Source organism: Lacerta agilis, chromosome 13 (genome assembly GCF_009819535.1).
Source record: "Lacerta agilis isolate rLacAgi1 chromosome 13, rLacAgi1.pri, whole genome shotgun sequence".
NCBI lineage: Eukaryota > Metazoa > Chordata > Lepidosauria > Squamata > Lacertidae > Lacerta > Lacerta agilis.
This window is the reverse complement of record NC_046324.1, coordinates 49,592,149-49,605,350: the sequence shown is the minus strand read 5'-3', so window position 1 is coordinate 49,605,350 and position 13,202 is coordinate 49,592,149.

Genomic DNA, 13,202 nt, shown 5'->3' with positions numbered 1-13,202 from the left:
GACAATGGAGGAGTGTGCCTTCGGGGATGAATCCAAACCATTGGAAGGTTGCAGAGCCTGCTGTGGCTGTAGAAACAGATATGGGAGAGACATGTTTTGTTGCAGCCGAGGCAGATGAAGGCATCCAGTTGAGTTCATGCAGATGCATCACAGCATTTCGTCTCTGTGCGATTCCTTCCAGCGGCCATTCCTCCTCTGGCCACTGCTATGGATGCATGAACTGACTGTCTGTCTCTGGGCACAGTGGTCGTCTGCAGCAGATTCCCACATGGCAAGGTTAATGTCACCAGCCTTCATGTCAGATTTGCAGATATTTTTGTAACACAGAGTTGGCCTACCAATGGGCTTGGTCCCAGAAGCCAGCTCCCAGTAGTAACAACAACAACAACAACAACAACAACAACAACAACAACAACAACAACAACAATTTATTATTTATACCCCGCCCATCTGGCTGGGTTTCCCCAGCATGTCCTTGGGGGTCCTGCCATCTTCCATTCGGTGGACATGACCAAGTCTGCATAGACGTCACTGAGACAGGAGTGAAAAAATCGGGACACACCAATATAAATCAAGACACCTATATTTCCCGACCTGGTGTGGATGGTGAATGCTGAGCATCTAAGTCCGAAGCATAATAATGTCCCACCAGATGACATAACTGCATTCTGGATCCTCCTCCCCTCTGGAGACACACAGTTTCTGTGTGATTCCCCCTGCACACAATAGCCAAAGTCCATAAGTTATTATACAATGCAGAGAAATGTCAATATTTCACCGTTTTCCCATTCTGGGCTATTGAAATCCTAGCTGAAGCCAACACCCACGTCAAAAGCAAATGCTTAGGTGTTGAATTTATTGTTGCATTTTTCCTGCCAGAGAACGGGAGAGGCGATTGTGGGATTTGATGCCTCGGGTCGCCAAATGACTTGGGTGACCTTGAGTCCTATACACCCTGACTTTTGGGGTAGCGGGAGCACCAATGGCTGTTCCCCTTTAGGCAGCGACATGCTTTTTCACGGTTTCCCATTGCTGGGCTACCGAAATCCCGGCTGCAGCTAACATCCACGTCAAAAGCTCTTGAGAGTGGGGAGCTCTCGTGTTGTGTCCGTGTCTTCAGCTGTGGGAAAGCCTGAACAGATGGTTGACTTAGTTTAGATACTTCTCGATATACTTGAGACCAGAATAATAAATCTTGCTGGTTTTGATGGTCAGGCTCCTTCGCAAAGCCCCCCCCCCTTCGCTTCGCTTTCTGCTGCCTCAAAGCCCACAACAGGACGTTCCATCAGGATAACAGATGGGCAGTAACTCTGCATCCCCAGACCATGTAAACAAGTTGTATAGCTCCCAGCCTTTTGATGTTTTATTAGTCATGGGGAACTTTGGCATTGACCTCTGTTGGGAAGACTCAGGTTTATTAAAGTGCCTTCTTTCTGCAGCTCCTTTCATTATTATTTTTTAAGCTCAGTAGTTTATTTTCAGTTCTGCTGATGAAATGCTCGCAGGTATAGATATATGTGTGTGTGGGCATGCCTAAGAGTTCCTTGCATGTATGAATGTTCCCACTGCTTAGAGGCTGCTCCCCACCTCCTCCAGCTCAGGTCAATAGTTTTAATGGAGGTGAACATTTTTTTGAGACCAGCCTTTCTGTTTTCCAATGTCTTCGCGGGCTTTCAGAGTTATAATGCGTTGCTTTCAGAGGTGCGTAATTGGTACATGTAGCACAAAGCCAATGAGTTGTAAAAAAAGGGGGGAGCATGTCTCTCCACTTCTTTCTCTCCTCTTTGATTCCCTGCAAAAGTTGCTTGGGGTTTTGACCCTTTTCACTAGAGCAGGGTCGGCAACCTGTGGCCCTAGGGCTACAGACAACCCTGTGGGGAAAATCCATACAAACCGCTGGAAGGAGCAATGCATCTCTGCAGCAGAGGTAGAGGTGGGAAACAGAGAGTGAATAGGGGTAGTCCCACCCACTCGGGCTTTGGCCCCACCCACTTCTGGCTTTGGCCCCACCCACAGTTACCATGGAGCTCCTGACAGGTGTCCAGCAACAAAGACAAGAGTCACATTCATTGCTCAGCCAACTGTTGCCTCTAGCCCTTCTTCTTACTCTTCTTCTATTTCTTCTTCTTCATCTTCTTCATCTTCTTCTTCTTCTTCTTCTTCTTCTTCTTCGTCTTCGTCTTCGTCTTCTTCTTCGTCTTCTGTGGCTCTCAGGGTGGTTCACAACATAAAGTTACAATATAAAAAGCACAAAATACGTGGTAAAAATAAGAACAGAAACAAACCAATAACCCCCCTCCCACATTTAAAAGGCCATAGAATGCTAACCAGCTGGACACCTGGTTGAAGAGAAACTTTTTCACCTGGCGCCTAAAGGTATGTAATGAAGGTGCCAAGCGAGCATCCCTGGGAGAGCATTCCACAAACGGGGAGTCACCACAGAAAAGGCCGATTCCTAGGTTGTCACTCTCCAGACCTCTCATAGGGGAGGCACTCAAAGAAGGGTTGCAGATGATGATTGCAGGGTCTGGGTCAGTTCCTATAGGGAGAGGCGGTCCTTGAGGTATCGCTCTCCTGAGCTGTTCAAGGCTTTGCAGGTCAAAACCAGCACTTTGAATTGGGCCCAGGAACTAATCGGCAGCCATTGCAGTCAGGCCAGAATTGGCATTATATGCTCAAACCATCTTGCCCCGGTGAGCAACCTGGCTGCTGAATTCTGCACCAGTTTCCGAACTGTCTTCAGAGGCAGCCCTATGTATAACGCATTGCAGGAATCTATAGGTGGCCCCTACAAGTTTTCCCCACCCCTTCCCCACTGAGGGCTCAAGGTAGGACAGTTGGCAACCTTACCTTCAAGTTTCATGCTGCTGTAAAAGGACGCAGGTGAGGTGCGATATAGACCCAGCAGGAAGAAAAGATGCACAACCAATTCTAATCAGGTCCCTTTGCAGCCTGCCGCACAGAGGAAGAGCAACGTATCAACTATCACCAGAAGATTATGGAAAATGTCATTCCAAGGCTATAATCCTCCAGCCAATTCCTCTGAAAGCAGCCTGCCGACTTTGCTGGAACTACTCCAGAGTAAAGCGTCTGGAGACACACACCCGCCCCGGCCCTAAATGTTTGACATGCTTTTGTTGCAAAGGTTAAATATACACAGCATTGTCTAAAGATTAGGAAGAAGTGGCTTTTGTAAACTGTTGTTCTCGCAAAGGTCTGGCCTCAGGAAGCAGACGATGCCATTGTGACGGCAGATGCTTTGCGTCCTCATCCCCGAAGCCCGTTCAAAGGATGCTCTCCAGCTACACAAAGCAGCCTCTGTAGTTTGGCAAGGAAAAGATGTTGCGTTTCAAAGCAAGTGGGGTGTAGATGATCAAGGGGCCATCCAGCCAGGTCCATGAGTGAGTATTGGGGTGTTTTCTGGGAGATGTGCACCCTCAGAACTTTAAGGTTGCGCATGCAGCATCTCTTGCAATCCATGTCTGCTTCGCAGCTTCCCCTCCCCGCAAATGCAAATATTCAGAACGCATAGGTTTCAATTCTTTATTTACTTAGTTCATAAAATTTATACAGTGGTACCACTGGTTGGACGTGGGTGGTGCTGTGGGTTAAACCACAGAGCCTAGGGCTTGCTGATCAGAAGGTTGGCGGTTCAAATCCCTGCGACGGGGTGAGCTCCCGTTGCTCAGTCCCTGCTCCTGCCCACCTAGCAGTTCGAAAGCACGTCAAAGTGCAAGTAGATAAATAGGTAACGCTCCGGCAGGAAGGTAAATGGCGTTTCCGTGCGCTGCTCTGGTTCGCCAGAAGTGGTTTTGTCATGCTGGCCACATGACCTGGAAGCTGTACGCTTCCCAGAGTCGGACACAAGTGGACCTAATGGTCAGGGGTCCCTTTACCTTTTACCTCTGGTTACGAACTTAATTCATTCCGGAGGTCCGTTCTTAAGATGAAACCGTTCTTATCCTGAGGCGCGCTTTCACTAATGGGGCCTCCCGCTGCACACGCCTCCAACACACAATTTCCGTTCACATCCTGAGGCAAAGTTTGCAACCAGGAGCAGCTACTTCCAGGTTAGCGGAGCTCGTAACCTGAAGCATTCATAACCAGAGGTACCACTGTATTGTAAAAAGGGGGGGCCTCAAAGTGGTTTACCAAAAGAATAAAACAATAAAATCAAGCAATTTAGACAGTCAAAAATATCAAAACATGCAATGAACTGTAAACACACCAGCATTCCAGATATCTGGGTAGGCTTGTCTAAACAAAAAATGTTTTTAGCATCTGCCGAAAGATGCACAGTGAAGGCACCCGTTTGATGTCAATAGGCACTTTTGTTGTGTTGCAATTTGGTTACAAGTTGCTTTGGGTTGCCTTGGGCAAGATAAAGCGTCTAGCAAATTTAATAAATAAATAGATAATTCCGTACTAGGGCAGCCTGATCTTGTGCCGACTTAAACTCGCTTCTTGGTGGTGCAGCCACTCCCACATACTTCCTGTTAACGCCGTTTCGGTGGAAACGAGTGAAGGTTTAGCACGGAGATTATATCTTTTATGCTTTAAAAACAACAACAGGTGTGATGGAGCAGAAGGTTCCCTGGGGCCCCGTGGGACTCTGGCGCTAGGAGAGCTGGCTTCCTCGCTGTTGCCGCTGGATTGGTTGGCATTTACAGAGCTGGATAGAGGTTGCGTGGCCATCTGCTGGGATTTCTTTAGCTGCAATGCCAATGTCCTTTGGGGATCCCTTCCGAATCGACAATCCTATGATTCTACGGAAAGCAGGAGGGGGTGGGTGCCTTTTGAAACACTCAGTTGACACAATAAGAATGCATTCATGGTGGATTCATACTGGACCATCCTCACATCTTTGTGGTCCCACATCATTGTCATCTGGAGGGGAGTGCTTGCTCTATAGCTCTACAAAAAAAAAAGCAGGACATTCGCACTATGAAATGTTGCATGATTTCAGCAGGACATGCACTGATTGGAAACCAAGAAGTAGGGCCACCCCAAAGCTTTTGCAGGTGCAAATAATATTGAAAGGGGGTTCATTTATTACTGCCCTGAGCAAAATAATAATAATAACAATAACAGATGAACAATGAAAAGGACTTCCAGAGCCCATTCTCAGGTTAAAGGTAAAGGGACCCTGACCATTAGGTCCAGTCGTATCCGACTCTGGGGTTGTGGCGCTCATCTCGCATTACTGGCCGAGGGAGCCGGCGTACAGCTTCCGGGTCATGTGGCCTTCCCGCCGGAGTGGTACCTATTTATCTACTTGGACTTTGACGTGCTTTCGAACTGCTAGGTTGGCAGGAGCAGGGACCAGGCAACGGGAGCGCACCCCGTCTCGGGGATTCGAACCTCCGACCTTCTGATCAGCAAGCCCTAGGCTTAGAAGGAAAATGCAGAAGATTGCAGCGGACTTTTCCGTTTGCCTTTACAGATGATGATCTTAATTTGCCCCATTTCGCAGCCTGGATATCTACCCCCACCCTCTAAAAAAGTGTTCACGTCAATGGCCTGCCTGTCACCAATTCTCATTTTCGGACGCACAAAGTGTTTATCCGACTCGAGGCTTGCCACTTCCTAAATAGGGGAAGTGTGAAAAGCTAACATGGAAACTTTGAAGCATCCTCTGGTTCTCGTGCTGTAAATGAACAGGTTTTGTTTCCTTCTGCTTCATATTTTGTAACCTTTTCTCCACGAGGCATTAACATATGAAAAAAAGATGGTTAAATATTTGTTCGTTCGTAAGGCAGAGGGGACCCATAGGCTCCCGTGATCTTCTTGATCTCAAATTAAACTGAAGGTTGGGGAAACAATTCTTCAGTCACAAAATACTGTTATGTGTTTGGGAGGGCAGTCTGGATGATGTCTGAGGGTGTCTTCCAGGCCTCTTAAAATCTAGTAGAAGATGCTCCTAAGCCAACCAAACCAGTTCTTCTGTTAAGGAAATGGGGTTGAATTGGATGACATTTGGGGTCCCTTCGAACTCTACGATTCCATGATTCTATGAATGGGTTTGGCTGGCCAGTTGGTTTCTGCTAGTTACCATATCCAAAGAGGCTGCTCTGTTGCCATAGAGACAAATGCATGGGGCCTTTTCCCACCACACTTACAGGACACCACATCATCTGAGGATGGAGAGCATAGGCCAAGTGAGAGCTGTGTGAGAAAGAGTTGCACCCGTGGGTTTGAATCATGCTGGAAGCTGCAGAGACAGAGACATGCCTAGCTCTGTGTCAGACCCATTTGCTGTGCCGAAGTGACCTCCCCGGGGCGGAAGCCTGGACAGTGTGGATGGAGGTCCTGGGCTGCCCAGATGACAAGACACTCCTCTCGGCCTCATTGATGGGTCCAAAGGAAAACAGAGCATGATGTTTGGCACCAGCTTGTCTTCTCACACTCCTGCCCACCTAGCAGTTCGAAAACACGTCAAAGTGCAAGTAGATAAATAGGTACTGCTCCGTCGGGAAGGTAAACGGCATTTCCGTGCGCTGCTCTGGTTCGCCAGAAGCGGCTTAGTCATGCTGGCCATATGACCCGGAAGCTGTCTGCGGACAAACGCCGGCTCCCTCGGCCTATAGAGCGAGATGAGCGCCGCAACCCCAGAGTCGTCTGCGACTGGACCTAACGGTCAGGGGTCCCTTTACCTTTACCTTTCTTCTCCCAAAGATGTTCCATAAGGCAGTGGAGGTTTAGGATAAGAGTTTTCCTTCTCCTAGATGGGCTCCCTTCCGAGGTGGACGAGCCCCCCCATCTGCCCCTCACTTCCCTTTACAGCAGGGGGTAATACAGCAGTTGCTAATCCCCTCTATAGAGTGGGTGAGGGGTGGGGTGGCGCTGTGGTCTAAACCACTGAGCCTAGGGCTTGCTGATCAGAAGGTTGGCGGTTTGAATCCCTGTGACGGAGTGAGCTCCCGTTGCTCTGTCCCAGCTCCTGCCAACCTAGCAGTTCAAAAGCACACCAGTGCAAGTAGATAAATAGGTACCACTGTGGCTGGAAGGTAAATGGCATTTCCGTGCGCTCTGGCTTCCGTCATGGTGTCCCATTGCACCAGAAGCGGTTTAGTTCTGCTGGCCACATGACCCAGAAAACTGTCTGTGGACAAACGCCGGCTCCCTCGGCCTGAAAGCGAGATGAGCACCCCAACCCCATAGTCGCTTTTGACTGGACTTAACCGTCCAGGGGTCCTTTACCTTTACCTTTTTTACTGAGTGGGTAATAGTAGTAGTAATAGTAGCTTTAGTAGTTGTTGTTTTAATGGTTTTATGGCCTGGCCCTCCTCCCATAGACTTCAAGTATCACTTTCCTGTGAGTTTTCAGCCATCATTGCCCCATATCAGGCGGTCATCTGTTCTATCTTTCCGTCCACATACCGAGTTATCCATTATTTCTGCCAGCCTTGCTGCGTTAGGAGAGGAATCTGAATTAAGCCGTCTCAGTTAGAGAAACCCAGTGGCGGTTGCATAAAACAAGGGAATCAAAATCCAAATGTCTGGAAGAAAGCAAAATAACTAGGTATTAAAGCAACTAGGCTATTCGCTGCTGGCAAACAGCGGGGAGATATTGGCAGGGATAGAGCTGCATGCTAAAGAATGCCAGGGAGGCTGAGAGGGATCCTTCTGCCTCTTGCTCAGTCACCCAGGTGGGTGGGCAGAGGACACAGAGGTTGGGGTGCAACTCAGACTGAGCAGGGATACAAAACGGATAGTAGGAAATACATTAGGTTTTTTAAAACAACCTGAAACTATGCAATAGTTTATTTGCAGTAAGGGCTAACAGATCCCCCCCAGCTACAAAAGCAGGGTTCACCCCCCTCCCCATTAGAAAATTAAAATCCAGATATCAGCCTGTGCAGAGGTTTAGTATGAGCAGCTGGCCAGAGACACTTCATTGAGTCACATGCTATGAAATCCAATGTGATCGGCTTCTTTACTCCCTGCTTTTCGCATCGTTATCGTTATTAACCCCGGTCCTGCTGATAACTTCACCATTACGGCTGCACTTCGCTGACACACAGCCAACCAGATCCCAGCAGTGGGATTGGACAGAGGAGCCTTGGTGGTGCAGCTGCAAAGCTCGAAGCACACATGATAAGATATGGAGGAGCACCTCGCCACATTCACTATGCTTCCTCCAGTTTCCTGTTGAGTGAAGGGTTGGGAGGGCTCATACTTCCTCAGAAGCCAGGGGAGCAGCTGGGAACATTGCAACAGAAATTCGCCAGAACTGCTGTTCAGCCATCCCAGGTCCTCAATACATACTGCCCAGGATTGCGCCCCAGGAGGTCACTTCCGTGCTGCTAGCGCAGAGGTTTGACCACCCCCAGAGGCACACTCCATTGCCTCTCGAGACAGATGGATGCCAAACAAGCAACTAAATGCCCACCTGCTTACTTCCCCCCCCCCCAAAAAAAGCCCCTAACACAGTAACTTTTCCTCCTATTTCCAGTTACAGGTAGGTAGCCGTGTTGGTCTGCCATAGTCAAAACAAAATTTAAAAAATAAAAAATTCCTTCCAGTAGCACCTTAGAGACCAACTAAGTTTGTTCTTGGTATGAGCTTAAGTGTGCATGCACACTTCTTCAGATACTTCTAAGGTGCTACTGGAAGGATTTTATTTTTATTTTTCCTCCTAGGACAGTTGCTCCTCCAGGCCCCAGATAATTTGGGCCCTTTAAAATCCATCTGAAATAATGGTCGTCTTCACCTTTCATGGCTTTTTCAATTTTGGCTGCTTTAACAAGCCTGCCTTTTTATCCAGGACGAAGACTTCTGTGTTTCCTGAAAGCAGATCCATTTATTTATGCTTGCCATTTCTGTCCTACCTTCCCTCCAAGGAGTCCGCAATGGCTTACAAGGTTTTCCTCCACCTCTGATTTCATCTTCACAAGAACCCTGCTCCAAGTTCACCTAGTGAGCTTCACAGCCGAGTGTGAATTTGAACCCAGATCTCCCTGGTATCGAACTGGCACTGCGACACCACTGATAGGCTTGGATTGGCCAGCATGGCGTAGTTGTTAAGAGTGTCAGACCAGGGTTCAAATCCCCCACTTGGCCACCAAGCTCTCACCGGGTGACCTTGGGGACCAGTCACTGCCTTTCAGCCTAACCTGCCTCACAGGGTTGTTGTGTGTATTCACTGAGGAGGAGGAAGAAAACCATGCATGCCACATTGCGCTCCTTGAATAAAAAGATGGGATAAAAATGCTTCGTGGCTGAGTGCGGACTTGATTTATTATATTTCTATGTGCCTTTCATTCAAATGAATTGCAAAGCGGCTTACAAAAAACAAATAGCAATAACATCATAGAATTGTAGAACTGGAAGGGACCCTGAAGGTCATCTAGTCCAACCCCCCCAGGCAGGGATCGAACCTGAAACCTTAGCGTTATCAGCGCCATGCTCTTAGCAATTCACAAATATGGCATAAAACATATGGACTAATTAACAAATCGTCAGTAAAACAATTACAATCTAAAAACGCTATTAACAAAACAACTAAAAGGGGGGGGGGAGCCAAACAGCACAATTACAACAAAAGCCGCATTAACAAAGCACTACGGCATTCATAATCTATAAAACAATATTAACAACATCAACAAAACAGCAGCCAAAAAAATAAACTAAGCGCTTTGAATTCATGCACACGCCCCACATTCCCATGACTCATAATTTTTCTGTTCAGCTCATTAAAATGCACATACACGTGATGGCCGTGGCAGCAGCTCTCTTCTGAAGCAACCCCCCACCACCACCACCACCCAGTGGCAAAGTCTCTCTTCCCGCACAGTTCTTCCTCTGGGAACAGTTGCCTTATGAAGGCTCCTAGGACTGGAGGGTAACTAAGGCAGGTGGGAAAAGCCCTTGCCTGATGCATAGCTGTCAAGTATCCCGTATTGGCCGGGATTCTCCCGTTTTTAAACACGTTTCCCGCTGCTATCCCGTATGAGTCAAAAACCCGTTTATTCCCGGGTTGTGCTCAACAGCTTGTTTCGCTCCCCTCCAGCTGTGCACCTTGCCGGCCTGCCGAGCACAGAGGAAGGCTGCTGAAGCTGGCTGTCGAGCGACAGGCGATCCTCAGCCTGGGAAAGCAGGAGGGAGGTGGCGGAGGTGGAGGTGGAGCCCTCCCCCTTGGGGTTTCCCCTCCGCCCAGGCCAGAGGGCCGGGAATGCCCGGGAGGAGAGACAAGCGCTTCCCTCGGCTGCAAGCGGAGCAGGGAGAGTGAGCGAGAAGCCGCTGGGGGGAGCGCTGCATCGGCAGCCCGGCCAAGCTTTCTCTCCCTCTCTCTGCTCCCCGGCTGGCTGCTGCGCCGGAACCGACAGCGCTTCCAGGGGCCAGGCGCGCTTCTCGCCCGGCGGGTGGGCGGGCGGGCCTGCTTCGCCCTCCTCTGCTCGCCGGAGGGACCGCTTGCCTGCCTGCCTGCCTGCTGGCCCTGCTCGGTGGGGCGGAGAGAAAGCTGGGCCGGCTGGCACGCCACTGATGTAGCCGCCTATCGCGGGGCTGAAGCAGCCAGCGCACAGCCTCTTCCTTCAGCCGGCCTGGATTGAAGCCTCCAGGCTCCACCGGGCTCTGCTGCTGTTGCCTCCGCAGCAGTAGACGCCGGTGGTGGTGGCGTTTGCGGAGAAGCGGGAAGAGGCGGCCAAGAAACGGGAAGGAGGAGAAAGAGGAGGCGGCGGCAGCCATGGAGCCTGAGGCAGCAGCAGCGGACAAACCCAGAGACCCCGAGCCGGCGCCCACGTCCTCCTCCTTCCAGGCCCAGCTGTGGAGAAACCTGCAGCTGGCCGGCAAGAGCAAGGGCAGCAGCAGCAAAGCGGGAGCCACCGAGCGCCGCAGTGCCGTCGCTTCCTCGCGCTCAAGCCGAACAGCAGCAGCAACAGCCTCCGGCGCAAGGAGGATTTGCTGAGCGGCGGCGCCGTCAAGTGGAATGGCTTCGGGAAGAGCAGGCGGAGGAGGCTGTCCCATGGCTACTGGCGAGGAGAGAGAGGAGCCGGCCGTGCGGCAGAGGCTTGACCTGCGGGGGAAGGGCGGTTTCCCCCTTTTCAGTTTCTTCTGAAACTGGTAGCAGTAGTTAGCGGCAGAGGAGGGAAGAGCGCTGACACCACGTGCTAGCTGCTCCGCCCACTTTTGCTTCTGGCTCCGCCCACCACTGCCATGTGACTCATAGGTGAGGCTGCTGATCCCTTATTTTCAAATGCGAAAGTTGACAGCTATGGCCTGATGGCCAGCATAAAGTCTTGCTCCGCTTGCCCAGATCTCCCAGATTGCCATCAGATACCCTAACCATTGTACCACGCTGTCCCACACGGGCGTGTCTCCTACTGACAATTCTCACCTTGTCAGCACTGATCACAGGCAGTGCCGGATTTACGTATAAGCTAAGCAAGCTATAGCTTAGGGCCCCACTCTCTTGGGGCCCCCCAAAAAAATTAAAGGAAACAAAACCCCTAGATGTACATTTCCAAAATATAAGATAAAAGATAAAACGTGCAGTGTGTATTTCACTATTAATATACTTCTTCTCTATTGTATTTTAGTTCAACAATTACTTTGATAAAATACATATTTTGTTATGTGCAAATGTCTTTAGATACCTATTAGGTCCATAAATTGCCATATAGCATATATTCAACACAAAAAACAAAACAAAAATAAGCCTTTATTGAAAAGCAGAAGAACCCCAAAGTGTTAACCCAGTTACTGCAGAAGTGTGTCCACATGGCACTTCTTGTTTGTGTTTTATGCTTGAAGTTTCAGTGCCTCTGCCCATCTTCTCTTCCACAATGACTTCATTAGCAGCAAGCTGCTAATTAAATTCCATATTTATGATTGGAAAATAAAACCATTGGACCCTTTGAAAATAGATTTTTACGACTGTGAGCTGTGGCAGCTGACTCAGCAATTAAGGATGTGCAAAGCTGGAAACCTAAAGGCTTCCATGAGGAAGATAAACAGAATGAGAAGTGACAGACGGAAAGGCTTGTCGGAAATCCCACCTCATTTCTGGGCTGTGTTAATTTTTCAGCCAAAAACAAAAACAGAAAAGCATTGCGTTGTGTGCGAGCTTTCCTCAACACCCTGTGTGGCTCAAGAAATCAATACCAGCTGCTTCTACGGAGGGCTTTTAGGGGTAGACTTATATCGCTATTCTAAGACAGCACTTGGTACTGGAAAGGACATTCAGCCTGTTGAGAATCTTGCACTGTTTGCAGGAAAAGGGAAAGTTTCTAGCCCTCATGATTGCAACAATATGCAAACAAGTGTGTGGGTGATATCTGCTGTAATCTCAGGAGATGGATAAGATTTCTGGAGGTTGTAGGCAGGTCCTCGGTATCCTCCTTTGTTGTGCACTCTTTCTCCTGATTAGCAAAGCCAAAATAATTATGCAAAACCATTGTCAGTATCTGGAGTCAGCAATAAAAAAACCCCACTGGTGTCAGTGAAGTTACCTCGTCATTCAAGAGTGCAGTGCAGGCCTAGTGATCCTACCAACTCCTCTCAGTAGCTCTTGCCCCAATGAGGCAGTTGCGAGGACTGAAGGTCTTCCCACAGCTGCATAAGTCCCCTCCTCTCCAGGGTTTCTTTCCAAGCAATCGGAGACTGTGTCTGTGTACAACCAATCTCTCTTCTGCTCTTTTCATGTCTCTGTTGATTCTTGGAGACCAGGGGCGAGGAGAGCCAGTCACAGCAGGAAGGGAAGATTCCCTGGCTTCTCCAGCAGTTTGCCTCCACTCTGCTTCTTGGTCCCTCTTCCCACCAGCTTTCGCTTCTGTCTCTGAATCTGGACTGCTGGCTGCCTCAGCCTCTTCCAGCTCACTCAACCCTGTTGCCTCTTCAGCTAACAACAACAACAACAACAACAACAACAACAACAGCAGCAGCAACAATAATTTATTGCTTATACCCCACCCATCTGGTTGGGTTTCCCCAGCCACTCTGGGCGGTTCCCAACAGAATATTAAAAACACAATAAAACATCAAACATTAAAAACTTCCCTAAACAGAGCTGCCTTCAGATGTCTTCTAAAAGTCAGATAGTTGTTTATTTCTTTGACATCTGGTGGGAGGCAGTTCCACAGGGCAGGAGCCACCACCGAGAAGGCCCTCTACCTGGTTCCCTGTAACCTCACTTCTTGCAGGGAGGGAACTGCCAGAAGCCCCTCGGAGCTGGACCTTAAGTGTCCAGGCAGAACGATGGG